The 13,253-nt window shown below is 48.7% G+C and overlaps 1 long non-coding RNA gene across 1 annotated transcript; it reads left to right on the plus strand.

Annotated features, from left to right (window-relative positions):
• The first annotated feature begins 7,861 nt into the window (after positions 1 to 7,861).
• LOC111523734 lies at positions 7,862 to 12,959 on the plus strand. Its single transcript, XR_002725601.1, has 3 exons — positions 7,862 to 7,953; positions 11,150 to 11,181; positions 12,546 to 12,959. It is a non-coding gene; the product is annotated as an uncharacterized LOC111523734 (long non-coding RNA).
• The last annotated feature ends 294 nt before the right edge of the window (positions 12,960 to 13,253 follow it).

A 13,253-nucleotide genomic window follows, 5' to 3' on the forward strand; every position in this document is an offset into this window, starting at 1 on the left:
CTTGGCTTTCCAGGACACTCTCCTGTCCTATTTCAAAGTGAGTCAGGATCCTTTTTTTTTTTTGTTTTTTGTTCCTTTTTTTTTTTTGGTGACAGTGCCTCGCTCTGTCACCCAGGCTGGCTGGAGTGCAATGGCACCATCTCAGCTTACCCGCAACCTCCGACTCCCAGGTTTAAGCGATTCTCCTGCCTCAGTCTCCCAGTAGTTGGAATTACAGGCATGTGTCACCACGCCTGGCTAATTTTTGGATTTGTAGTACAGACGGGGGTTTCTCCACAGTGGCCAGGCTGGTCTTGAACTCCTGACCTCAAGTGATCCACCCACCTGGGCCTCCCAAAGTGCTGGAATTACAAGCGTGAGCCACCACACCCGGCCTGTGAGTCAGGAGCCTTCTTAACAAGCTAAAGCCCCTCCGTTTACTCAAGAGGATTTCTTGCGTCTTCCAGATCTTAAAGGGAGAAAATCATGCCAAAAGATTTTGCGTATTTCTTAGTTTATTCTTGGGTATTTTCATCTTAGCATCTATCATAAGAGGGACTTTTTCTAAAGAGCTGTTATTTGTTTATTGGAATTCTATTGTTCTTTTAAAAAAATAATCACCATGTACCCACTCATCTTACTCAATTTTCTTTTCTTTTCTTTTTTTGAGACGGAGTTTTGCTTAAATTGCCCAGGCTGGAGTGCAGTGGCGTGATCTCGGCTCACTGCAACCTCCGCCTCTCGGGTTCAAGCGATTTTCCTGCCTTAGCCTCCCAAGGAGCTGGGATTACAGGCATGTGCTAGCCCAGCTACTGTTGTGTTTTTAGTAGAGACGGGGTTTCTCACTATTGGTCGGGCTGGTCTCGAACCCCCAACCTCAGGTAATCTGCCCACCTTGGCCTCCCAAAGTGCTGAGATTACAGGTGTTAGCCACTGCGCCCAGCCCGAATTTTCTTATTGTTCGTGGCAGTCTTCCAGTCGATTGCTGGGTTTCTAGGCGTAGGTCATGTTATGCACAAAAAGTTTTTGATCAGTTCTTTATTTCAGCTCTTCTGAAACTATCTGTGGTGAAGGGTCGGGTCGTGTTTTGGTTTTCTAAAATACGTGACAACCAGGCATGGTGGCTCACACCTGTAATCGCAGCACTTTGGGAGGCCGAGGCGGGCGAATCACCTGAGGTGAGGAGTTCAAGGCCACCTGGCCAACATAGTGAAACCCCATCTCTACAAAAATACAAAAACTTGCCGGGCATGGTGGTGGGTGCCTGTAATCCCAGCTACTCAGGAGGCTGAGGTGGGAGAATTGCTTGAACCCGGGAGGTGGAGGTTGCAGTGAGCCAAGATCATGCCATTGCACTTCAGCCTGGGCAAAAGAGCAAGAATCCATCCCAAAAATAAAATACGTGAGAAGTTCATGAAACCCACTTTTGGCTAATTTCTTCCTTTTTTTTTTTAGACGGAGTCTCGCTCTGTCACCTGGGCTGGAGTGCAGTGGCCGGATCTCAGCTCACTGCAAGCTCCGCCTCCCGGGTTTACGCCATTCTCCTGCCTCAGCCTCCCGAGTAGCTGGGACTACAGGTGCCCGCCACCTCGCCCAGCTAGTTTTTTGTATTTTTTAGTAGAGACGGGGTTTCACCATGTTAGCCAGGATGGTCTCGATCTCCTGACCTCGTGATCCGCCCATCTCGGCCTCCCAAAGTGCTGGGATTACAGGCTTGAGCCACCGCATCCCGCCTTTTTTTTTTTTTTTTAAGACATGATCTCACTCTGTCACCAGGCTGGAGTGCAGTGGCACAGTCACGGCTCATTGCATCCTCAACCTCTCAGGCTCAGGGGATCCTCCCATCTCAGCCCTCCAAGGAGCTAGGACTACAGGAGTGCTGATTGTTGTGTTTTTTGTAGAGACAGGGTTTCATCATGTTGCCTAGGCTGGCATCAAACTCCTAGGCTCAAGTCATCCTCCCTTCTTGGCCTCCCAAAGTGCTGGGATTACAGGCATGAGCCACCAAGTCCAGACTCTCAATGCTTAGCTTCTATTTCTGTACTTAACTTGTCATAGACAAGTAAACAATTGACAGAGGAGAGTAGTCCACAGATCTCATTTTCAGTATTATTGTTTCAGACCTGTCTCGCTCTAATGTTATTAGATGATGTTAGAATTCCAAACCATTAGGGCATTCTCTTTATTCTCTCTCTCTCTCTCTCTTTCTCTTTTTTTTTTTTTTCTTTTCTGAGACGGAGTTTTGCTTGTCACCCAGGCTGGGGTGCAATGGCGCGACCTCGGCTCACCTGCAACCTCCGCCTCCGGGTTCAAGTGATTCTCCTCCCTCAGCCTCCCGAGTAGCTGGGATTACAGGCACCCACCACCATGCCTGGCTAATTTTTGTATTTTTAGTAGAGACGGGGTTTCGTCATGTTGCCCAGGCTGGTCTTGAACTCCTGGCCTCAAGTGATCCACCTGCCTTAGCCTCCAAAGTGCTGAGATTTCAGGCGTGATCTCGAACGTTGAGTTACTAAGCTCTTTTTCCTACTGCAAGATCATTAACAAGGATTATGCAAAGTACAGAAACGTGGATCCACGAGTTTCCTAGTACTTGGTTTGTACATATGTGTTTAATACACTTTTTATGGCTAAAGCCAGAAAAAAAGGAGAAGAGGGAAAGATAATATTCCAGGGAGATATATATATATAATGTAATTTATTATATATAATGATATGTAATTATATACTATATATTATATATATTATATATAATGTATATATTATAATATATTATATATACAATTTTATATATAATTATATATTATTTATGTTTTATTTATTTTATATTTTATTTATTTATTTTTTTTGAGACGGAGTCTCGCTCTGTCGCCCAGGCTGGAGTGCAGTGGCACCATCTTGGCTCACTGCAACCTCTGCCTCCCGGGTTCACACCATTATCCTGCCTCAGCCTCCCGAGTAGCTGGGACTACAGGTGCCCGCCACCACACCTGGATAATTTTGTGTGTGTGTGTGTGTATTTTTAGTAGAGACAGGGTTTCACCGTGTTAGCCAGGACGGTCTCCATCTCCGGACCTCGTGATCCGCCCACCTCAGCCTCCCAAAGTGCTGGGATTACAGGTGTGAGCCACTGCGCCTGACTGGGATGTTCATATTGATATGGAAAAAGTTCACGGATTTTCTCTAAGCTGGGGAGCGGAAGGGGGAGTAAGAGGACTTGAGCCAAAAATAAGTTTTAGAACTTCTGAACATGCTACAATTTGGCAGGGAGGAAAAACTACATCTTCAAAAACAGATGCTTCAATTAATATGTTTCTTTTACTATTTATTAACTAGTGTCACAAGTGACATTATTGGCCTAATCGTTCCCGCTGCAGCAGAACTGTCTCCAAGTCTGAGATCCCGTAATTATACGTTGGACTGCACGTGTCTTACAAGACCTTTGCGGTACCCTGTGGAGGAACGATGTCTGGGATTCCGCCAGTTCCAGGGTTCTGCTGGCATGGAACACGACCTGTGCAGCTCAGGGGTCAGGGAATTTTACCTGGGGGGTCTTCAGGACCTACAGTCCCAGCCGGGCCTCCTGTTCGCCAGTGGTGAAGACCACCACGAACTCTGTGCAGGTCTATTTTCCAAGGGTCTTCATTCTAAAATCAACCATTGGTGCCACTGAGGGAAGGGGGTTACCACCGGAGGGTGTGGCTACCCCGTCCCCAGGCTGTACCCCATCGGCAATATCCTCACTGCCAAGCAACGGCACCTCTGCTTCCCCCAGACCACAGTCATCATGAAGTTGCCTCTTTATTTTCATTCTCATTTACCTTTAGTCTCCAACCTCCATTCTCACACCCAATTATTGTGTTTCATTCTGACACTCTTTGCTATTCATTGCTCTGGGCCTACTTAGCAACTTTTAGAAATGAGAGGTGAGGCCGGGAGGGGTGGCTCACTGCCTGTAATCCCAGCACTTTAGGAGGCCGAGGTGGGTGGGTCACCTGGGTCAGGAGTTCGAGACTAGCCTGGCCAACATGGTGAAACCCCATCTCTACTTAAAAGAAAACACACACACACACACACACACAAATTAGCTGGGCGTGGTGGCGTTCAACTGTAGTCCCAGCTACAAGGAAGGCTGAGGCCGGAGGATCGCTTGAACCCAGGATGCGGTTGCAGTTAGCTGAGATCACACCACTGCACTCCAGCCTGGGCCACAGAGTGAGACTCTGTCGCCCGCTCCAAAAAAAAAAGAGAAGAAAAAAAAAACGACATATAAACAAACTTTTTTTTTTGTTTTTGTTTTTTTTGAGACAAGGTCTTGTTCTATCACCCACACTGGAGTAGTCATTTAGGCTGGAGGTCCTGGCTCGCTGTAGCCTCAAACCCCTGGGCTCAAGTGATCCTCCCACCTCAGCCTCCCAAAGTGCTGAGATTACAGGTATGAGCCAGTGTGCCGGCCTCTGCCTCCTTCTTTACCTTAAAACTCCGCCTTTGCCAGGCACAGTGGCTCACGCCTGTAATCCCAGCACTTTGGGAGGCCGAGGCAGGCAGATCATGAGGTCAGGAGATCGAGACCAGCCTGGCTAACACGATGAAACCCCATCTCTACTAAAAATACAAAAAATTAGCGGGATGTGGTGACATGCGCCTATAGTCCCAGCTACTCGGGAGGCTGAGGCAGGAGAATTGCTTGAACCTGGGAGGCGGAGGTTGCAGTGAGCCGAGATCATGCCACTGCACTCCAGCCTGGCAACACAGTGAGGCTCGGTCTCAAACACAAAAAACAGAAAACTCCCCCTCACTCACATGCTCCCACTACCTGGTCTGCTCTTTCTGTTCCACCAAAATAGTCCTGGTCTCAGGGCTTTTTGCACTTGCTTTTCTCTGTCCCTGGAAAGTCCCTTTTGCTCCCTCCCAATCTTCCCATTGCTATCTCCTTGTCAAAGAGGCCTCGAGTCAAAGGGCCACCTCCAGAGAATTCTTCAGGATCACCTGATCCAGATCACTGTATTTTCCTAACCACCAACGCTCACCGCCAGCCACCTGATGGTTTTGTTTGTGTTTCCTGACCACATCCTCTATAGGAATGTAAAGTCCACCAGAGGGAAGTCCTTACCTGTTTTCCTCACTTGCGTCTCCCCTGCTCCTTTTATAATGCTTGACAGCTACAAAGCAAGGATGCCTGTTTATGCTAAACGAGGGCTCTACCATTTGAGCTAATTCCCCAGTTCGAGGGATGCATGTGTATGAAATGAACAAATACACCAGGGGGACACGCTCATGAGAAGATAAGAAGAAGCATTTCCACCAGAGAGATCATCAGAGCAGCCCTGAGGCTGGGTGTTCGAGGTCAGAAAGGCAGCCAGGTGGGGCCAGAGGGGTTCAAGATGATGAAACAGGCAGGGGCGAGACCCATCAGGGAGCAGGGCTGAGCCTCTTGGATCACAGAGAGGACATGGTCACGGGACAGACACAATGTGATCTGATCTGCACTGCAAGTGGTTAAAATAGGCTTAGCATAGAATTGAAAAGCTTAACCTTTTTTTTGAAATGGAATCTCGCTCTGTCGCCCAGGCTGGAGTACAGTGGCGCAATCTCGGCTCACTGCAAACTTTGCCTCCGGCGTTCAAGTGATTCTCCTGCCTCAGTCCCCCAAGTAGCTGAGATTACAGATGTCCGCCACCACGCCCAGCTAATTTTTGTATTTTTAGTAGAGACGAGGTTTCACCATGTTCCCCAGGTTGGTCTCCAACTCCTGACCTCAGGTGATCCGCCCTCCTCGGCCTCCCAAAGTGCTGGGATGACAGGCGTGAGCCACCGCGCCCGGCCGAGCTTAACCATTTTCAAGCGTGCAGTTCAGGGGCATTAAGCACATCCACACTGTCGTGTGATCACCACCACCCATCTTCAGAACTCTTTCATCTTCCCAAACTCAAACTCTGTCCCCATCAAACACTCACACCCCCTCCTTCAGCCCCCAGCCTCTGGGAACCACCATTCTACTTTCTGCACCTATGAATCTGATGGCTCTAGGAACCCCATATAAGCAGAATCATGCACAGTCTGTCCTTCTGTGTCTGGCTGATTTCACTCAGCACCATGTCTTCAAGGTTCGTCCATGTTGAAGTAGGTGTCAGAGTCTCCTTCCTTTTTAAAACTGTGATCACGACTGCAATCCCAGCACTTTGGGATCACCTGAAGTCAGGAGTTCGAGAACGGCCTGGTCAACATGGCAAAACCCCGTCTCTACTAAAAATAAAAAAATTAGCCTCGCGTGGCCTGTAATCCAGCTCCTCAGGATGCTGAGACACAAGAATCGCTTGAACCCAGGGGGCAGAGGTTGCAGTGAGCTGAGATCGGGCCATTGTACTTCAGCCTGGGCAGCAGAGCAAAACAGAGTCTCAAAAAATAATAATAATAAAGTAAAGTTGTGATAAAATATACAAAACATTAGGGTAGTGGAGGGGGTTGGGAAAAGGGGATGATTACTGTGTACAAAAATATAGTTAGATACAACAAATAAGATCTAGAATTTTCTAGCACAGCAGGGTGACCACAGTCAGCACTAATTTGTTGCACATTTTAGAAAAACCAAGAGAGTGCAATTGGAATGTTTATCACACAGAAATGATGAATGCTGGGGGTGATGGAAACCCCATTTACCCTAGTGTGACTGTAACACAAAATCTCATGTGTCCCATAAATCTATACACCTACTATGTACTCATAAAAATTAACAATTAAAAAAATTAAACTAAAAATATAGGTCAGGCAAGGTGGCTCACATCTGTAATCCCAACACTTTGGGAGGCTAAGGTGAGAAGATCTAAGCCCAGGTGTTCAAGACCAGCCTGGGCAACATAGCAAGACCCCATCTCTACCAAAAATAGAAAAAAACAAAAATGGCCAGGGTTGGTGGCTTACGCCTGTAATCCCAGCATTTTGGGAGGCCGAGGCGGGTGGGTCACCTGAGGTCAGGAGCTCGAGTTCAGCCTGGCCAACATGGTGAAACCCCGTCTCTGCTAAAAATACAAAAAAATTAGCTGGGCGTGGTGGTGCACACCTGTAATCCCAGCTCCTCAGGAGGCTGAGGCAGGAGAATCGCTTGAACCCATGAGGCAGAGGTTGCAGTGAGCCGAGATGGCACCACTGCACTCCAGCCAGGGCGACAGAGCGAGACTCCGTCTCAAAAAAAAAAAAATTAGCTGGGTGTGGTGGTGCCTGCCTGTGGTTTCAGCTATTTGGGAGGCTGAGGTGGGAGGATCGCCTGAGTCCAGGAGTTGGAAACTGCAGTGAGCTGTAATGCCACCATTGTACTCCAGCCTGGACAACAGAACAAGGCCCTGTTTGAAAAATAAAAGTAAAAATTTAAAAATAGAGATATATAGATACACACATACAAAACATAAACTGCACTCCACCCGTTTTTAAGGCTAAATCGTATTGCAAGGTATGCCTCTCCCTGGAACTGATGTGTCTCGAGGGGGCCTCTTAGCTGCTGGGTGCAGTTGCCCAAGGGAGCACTGCGGGGCCCGGTGCCGCCCTCCATCCAGGTCACCATTGCACCTCCACGACCACCCACGGGGGCCCCCACTTTGCAGGCAAGAGCCCCGGGCTCAGAGGCCAGTGGGCGGCCTGCGCGAGGTCACGCAGCAGGTGAACCCTCCGCAGGGTGAGGAGCAGGTCAGGGGCGGGCCGGGTGCGCCTCTCCGCGCCCCTTACCTGCCCAACTGCAGAGCCCGGCCCCGCACCGCCCCAGGCCCTGCTAGCAGCCCGCCCTGCGCCGCCACTGCGCGAGCGCAGGAGGAGCAGCGCGGCGCAGCCCTAAGGCGCGTGCGCGGGCGGCGCGCCTGGGCGGCGCACACGCGCGGAAGGCTCCGTTCCCCCGGCGTGAATCCGCTGATCCGGGCTTTCGGGCCTGCCGGGAGCTCTGTTTATAAACACACCGCGCGGCTGCCGGCGAGGGGTAACCCTAAGGTGAGTGGGGTCGGAGGTCAGAGGTCAGCAGGCGCGGGGTCGCCGGCCGGGAGACCGGCCCCGTCACCCTCGGGGACTGCTGGCTGCGCGGCGTGGCCGGCCGGACCGCCCTACCGCGGACCCGTGCTGCCGGGGCGCCACGTGGTGCGCACGTGGTCCAGCCCTGGCGCTGCGGGTCCCCTCCCCCACAGCGCGAGCAGGACCGCAGCGCCCCCTGGCGGCGCCTTGTTGCACATTGCGCGTGCGCACAACTCGTCGCGAGGCGCCTTCCGGTGGCGCGGCGGGGTCCGTTGCCCGCTCGCGACGGCTGCGCCGGGATGTTCCGGGGCGGTGGGGTCGCCTGCCCGGTGGCGCGTGCGCGAGTGACGGGTGGAGGCCGGATTTGTGCGAGTTTTTCAAGGCTCCAAAGGGAGAGGGGAGCCTCTGAGAGTCCACGTGGGGCCGGTGGGATTCGCAGGGCCCGTTTTCTGAACATTGGGTGTCCTCGAACCTGGGGGCGCGGGTTGTGTCCGCCCCCAGCAGGGATGACCGTGCCTGGGTCAGTGGCTGCATAAATAAATAAATGAATGGGGAGGAAATTGATAAAATGTTAAAAGAGTGTCGTTTCAGATTTTTTACTATATCACCTACTCTTACAGATTTTATGAGACTTTTTTGTTGTTTTTTGGAGATAAGGGGGTCTCCCTATGTTACCCAGGCTGGTCTCAAACTCCTGGGCTCAAACCATCCTTTCCGCCGCAGTCTCCTGAAGTGCTGGGATTACAGGAGTGAGTAATGGTGCCCGGCCAGTTGATGATATTCTACATGAAGTCTATTGGGCGTTTCCTAAGCACTCCGTCAGTGGTAGTTGTTACAGTTGTTGCTTAAAAACAAAAACAGAAGTGTCATACCCTATTCTAAAAGGATTTGAGAAAGGTTTATAAAGATTAAAAAGCAAGTGGCAGGGAAAAATAAAAACACGCAAACTTCCTCCTGACTTTTTCTGCCATTTTATAGCAAAGGTTCAGAATTGCATTGCCACTGTCAGTTGTTTCTGTAAAATTAGTGTTCCTCAATTTACTCCAGAGACATTTTTTTTTTCTTGAGGCAGGGTCTCACTCTGTTGCCCAGGAGATCGAGTGCAGTGGCACAATCATGGCTCACTGCAGCCTCAGCCTCCCGGGCTCAAGCGATTCTCCTGCCTCAGTCTCCCAAGTAGCCAGGATTACAGGCGCGAGCCTCCATTCCCAGCTAATTGTTGTATTAATATATTTTATAGAGACAGGGTTTTGCCATGTTGCCCAGGCTGGTTTCGAACTCCTGGCTTTAAGTAACCCTACCACCTTAGCCTCCCAAAGTGCTGAATTACAGGCATGAGTCACCACGCCTAGCTCAGCAACATCCTTTATTATTTTATTTTTTCATTTTTGTAGAAACAAGAGTCTCACTGTGTTGCCCAGGCTGTTCTCAAACTCCTGGCCTCAAGCAGTCCTCCCACCTCAGCCTCCCAAAGTGCTGAGATGCAGGTTTGAGCCACCGCTGCCAGCCCATCTTAAATACAGTCACGCATCATTTGAGAAAGGGGATACCTTCTGAGAAATGCATTGTTAGGCAATTTCATCCTTGTGTGAACATCATAGCATGTAATTACACAAACCTGTATGATACAGCCTGTTGGTCCTAGGCTACAAACCTTTAACAGCATGTTAATGTACTGAATACTATGAGCAATTGTAACACAATGGTAAGTATTTATGTATCTAAACGTAAAAAAGGTAAGGTAAAGATACAGTATTATAGTCTTACAGTATTATAATCTTAGAGGACCACTGTCATATATAGCGTGAATGGTTGCCCTACTGCATGATTGTAAGTACCTACTATGTGCCGGATAGTGCTCCGGACTCAGATGCCTGGGTAATCTCTATTTAGATAAATGGAAACTCTAAACATGGTTACATAATAAAGGAAAGCCAGGAAATACATAACATAACGGTCAGGCTGATGGTACATGTTTAACAATTGACTGTGGAAGGACTGCATATATACACACACATTTATTATAAATGTTACTGGTATGAAATGCGTGTATCATATCAATTACAAATAATGATAAAACACATAATACTCTTTTTGTTTGTAAATTCCATAGTCAGTGATTCTCAGAGAATGCTTTCTCTGCATTGCTGAACTCCCATATCCTGCGGCCAACCTGTGCTTGAAACTGAATTGTAATCTGCAAGGTTGAGTTGCTACCCAACCCAGCATTTTCCCAGTAAATTTGTTGTTTTTAAACTTAATGTTTGGTCTGGTGGGGTGGCTCACGCCTGTAATCCCAGCGGGATTGTTTGGGAAGCCAAGGCAGGAGGGTCACTTGAGCCCAGGAGTTTTTGTTGTTGTTCGTGTTTTTTTGTTTTGTTTTGTTTTTTGTTTGTTTGTTTGGAGACAGAGTTTTGCTCTTGTTACCCAGGCTGGAGTGCAGATGCAATCTCGGCTCACTGCAACCTCCACCTGCTGGATTCGAGCTATTCTCCTGCCTCAGCCTCCCAAGTAGCTGGGATTATAGGCATGTGCCACCACGCCCAACTAATTTTGTATTTTTAGTAGAGGTGAAGTTTCTCCATGTTGGTCAGGCTGGTCTCAAACTCCTGACCTCAGGTGATCCTCCCGCCTCGGCCTCCCAAAGTGCTGGGATTACGAGAATGAGCCACCACACCCGGCCAAGTCCAGGAGTTTGAGACCAGCCTGGGCAACACAGCAAGATCCTGTCTGTACAAAAAATAAAACCATTAGCAAGGCATGGTAGCATGCACCTGTGGTCTCAGCTACTTGGGAGGCTGAGGCTGGAGGATTGCTTGAGCCCAGGAACTGGAGGTTGCAGTGAGCCATGATCACGCCACTGTACTCCATCCCAGGCAACAGTGAGACCCTGTCTCAAAAAAAATGAAAGTAAAATAAATGTAATGTTTGACACGAGTGTTGACATTTTCACTTAACGTTAACAAGTAAGAAATGAAGCAAAACACATACAGATCTGAACTTTATTTGTTCCTCAGCGATGTCAGCAACTTCTCTGCTGTATTGGAGCATGATTTTCTGTTCCTGGGTGAATCGTTTCTCAACATTTTGTGCTATTCACAATATAATGGCTGCAGACATGGCAGAATTTGAAATATAACCACATGGTTAATTTTCTCCATTACTTTCTTATGTCTAGGGGTTGGCAAACGGATTCTGCAGAGTCAGATGGTAAATATTTCCCACTTTTCCAGACACATACAGTCTTTGGCGCAGTCTCTTTTGTTTTGTTTTGTTTTAACTACCCTTTAACAACGTAAAAAAAAAAAATTTAGCTCAAGCAAGAGCCAGATTTTGCTTTCAAGCCCTGAATTGCAGCATTTTCAGATTTTCAGTGTAAATATCTCCGCAATAGTTGGTCCAAGCTGCCAAGTGGAGTATCTGAACCAATGTGGAGTATCTGAACTTGAGTTGGGAAGATAATTTCCCGTATACAGATGGAGTAGAGTAACCTCAAAAGCACAGATTACAGTAAAATAATTAGGACATGGTAAGTGTTGAGACCCTTTCTTTCTTTCTTTTTTTTTTTGAAACAGAGTCTCGCTCTGTTGCCCAGACTGGAGTGCAGTGGCGCAATCTCAGCTCATTGTAAGCTCCGCCTCCTGGGTTCACACTATTCTCCTGCCTCAGCCTCCCGAGTACTTGGGACTACAGGGGCTCACCACCACGCCCAGCTAATTTTTTGTGTTTTCAGTAGAGATGGGGTTTCACTGTGTTGGCCAGGCTTGTCTGGAACTCCTGACCTCAAGTGATCCACCGGCCTCCGCCTCCCAAAGTGCTGGGATTATAGGCGTGAGCCACCGTGCCCAGTGAGACGCTTTCAATAGAATTTTTTTCACTGCAAGTTTAATGTAATTTTTTTTTTTTTTGGTTTTTTGGAGATGGAATCTCTCTCTTTCGTCCAGGCTGGAGTGCAGTGGCGTGATCTCGGCTCATTGCAACCTCCACCTCCTGGGTTTAAGCAGTTCTTCTGCCTCAGCCTCCCTAGTAGCTGGGAGTACAGGCATGCACTACTATGCCTGGCTAATTTTTGTATTTTTGTAGAAACGGGGTTTTGCCATGTCACCCAGGCTGCTCCCAAACTCCTGAGGTCAAGTGATCCACCCATGTCAGCCTCCCAAAGTGCTGGGATTACAAGTGTGGGCTACTGTGCCCGGCCTAATATAATTTAATTTTTACTAATGACTGTGTTTAACAGCCAATTCACCAAAATCCTGAAAGTTTAACAATCGACTCTCATGAACAGCTGCAACTCAGCATTAGTCTTACCTGTAGGTGGAGATGGGCTTTGGGGATGGTAGACAGAGTTCCATTTCTTAGCGTGGGTTACACTTAGACACACCTGAAAGTGACCCCCCAAGGAGCCACACCCCTGTATCACCCCCTCCCTTGAGCGTGTGCAGCGCCTGTGATGGGCTTTTAACCAGTGGAACATGGTGGAGAGGGCAGGTGTCATCCCTCAGATCTGGTTACGTTATATGGAAAGGGCAAGGGGCTCCTCTTCCCATCACTCCCATGATCACGTGACATTATAGGAGACCCCCATCTTGGTCCACTGGAGACAGAGACACTCCTGCTGGTCTGGCAGAAGCAAACAGCATGTTGTGAACAGCCCCTGGAGAGGACCTCATGGCAGAGGACTCTGAATTGCCTCCAGGACCCGAGGGCGGCCTCCAGCAGATGGCCAGAAAGAAGCTGGGGTCCTCAGTCATAACGGCCACAGGGAAATGCATGCTGCCCACAGGCTGAGTGACCTTGAGAGAGGATTCTTGCCCAGTTGAGCCTCCCGATGAGAATGCAGCCCAACTCAACCTGGATTACAGCCATGAGAGGCTCTGAGCAGAGGACCCAGCTGAGCTGTGCCTAGACTCATCCTAGGGAGACCGTGTAGTGCTAAATGGATGTTGGTTTAAGCTGCTAAACTTGTGGTCATTTGTTACACAGCAATAGCAAACAAATACATAATTATTCAACATATGGATGCACCTGTCTGTATGTGTGTTACATTTCCCTTTTTTTTTTTTTTTTTGAGACAGAGTCTCGCTGTGTCACCCAGGCTGGAGTGCAATGGCATGATCTCAGCTCACTGCAACCTCTGCCTCTCAGGTTCCAGTGATTCTCCTGCCCCAGCCTCCAGAGTAGCTGGGATTACAGGCACCCGCCACCACACCTGGCTAATTTTTGTATTTTTAGTGGAGACAGGGTTTCATTATGTTGGTCAGGCTAGTCTTGAACTCCTGACC

The sequence above is a fragment of the Piliocolobus tephrosceles genome, chromosome 8 (assembly GCF_002776525.5).
Source record: "Piliocolobus tephrosceles isolate RC106 chromosome 8, ASM277652v3, whole genome shotgun sequence".
In the NCBI taxonomy this organism is placed as follows: Eukaryota; Metazoa; Chordata; class Mammalia; order Primates; family Cercopithecidae; genus Piliocolobus; species Piliocolobus tephrosceles.